This window comes from Cinclus cinclus, chromosome 2 (assembly GCF_963662255.1).
Source record: "Cinclus cinclus chromosome 2, bCinCin1.1, whole genome shotgun sequence".
NCBI lineage: Eukaryota > Metazoa > Chordata > Aves > Passeriformes > Cinclidae > Cinclus > Cinclus cinclus.
This window is the reverse complement of record NC_085047.1, coordinates 92,630,332-92,630,618: the sequence shown is the minus strand read 5'-3', so window position 1 is coordinate 92,630,618 and position 287 is coordinate 92,630,332.

Sequence of the window (287 nt, the reverse complement as noted above, 5' to 3'; positions counted from 1 at the left end):
CTGATTTTCCCATCTGATATGTGATACATGCACAGAACAAAGTGAGTTGCAGCCAGAGCCAAGGAGAGAAGTACAAATAGGTGGTGCAGCTGAAAACAAATGCTGTGCTGGGTTTATGCATTGAGTTTTGTGGCCTGTAGAGGAACACCAAGGTGAGTACACCCAAGAATTCTCATAGCATAGCTACAAGAAGTGACAAAAGCATTGTCATTTTTCACTCACGTACCTAGGAGGTTTGTATCAGTCCTTTCCAACATGGACTCATCCACTTCCCCTGACACCCACCT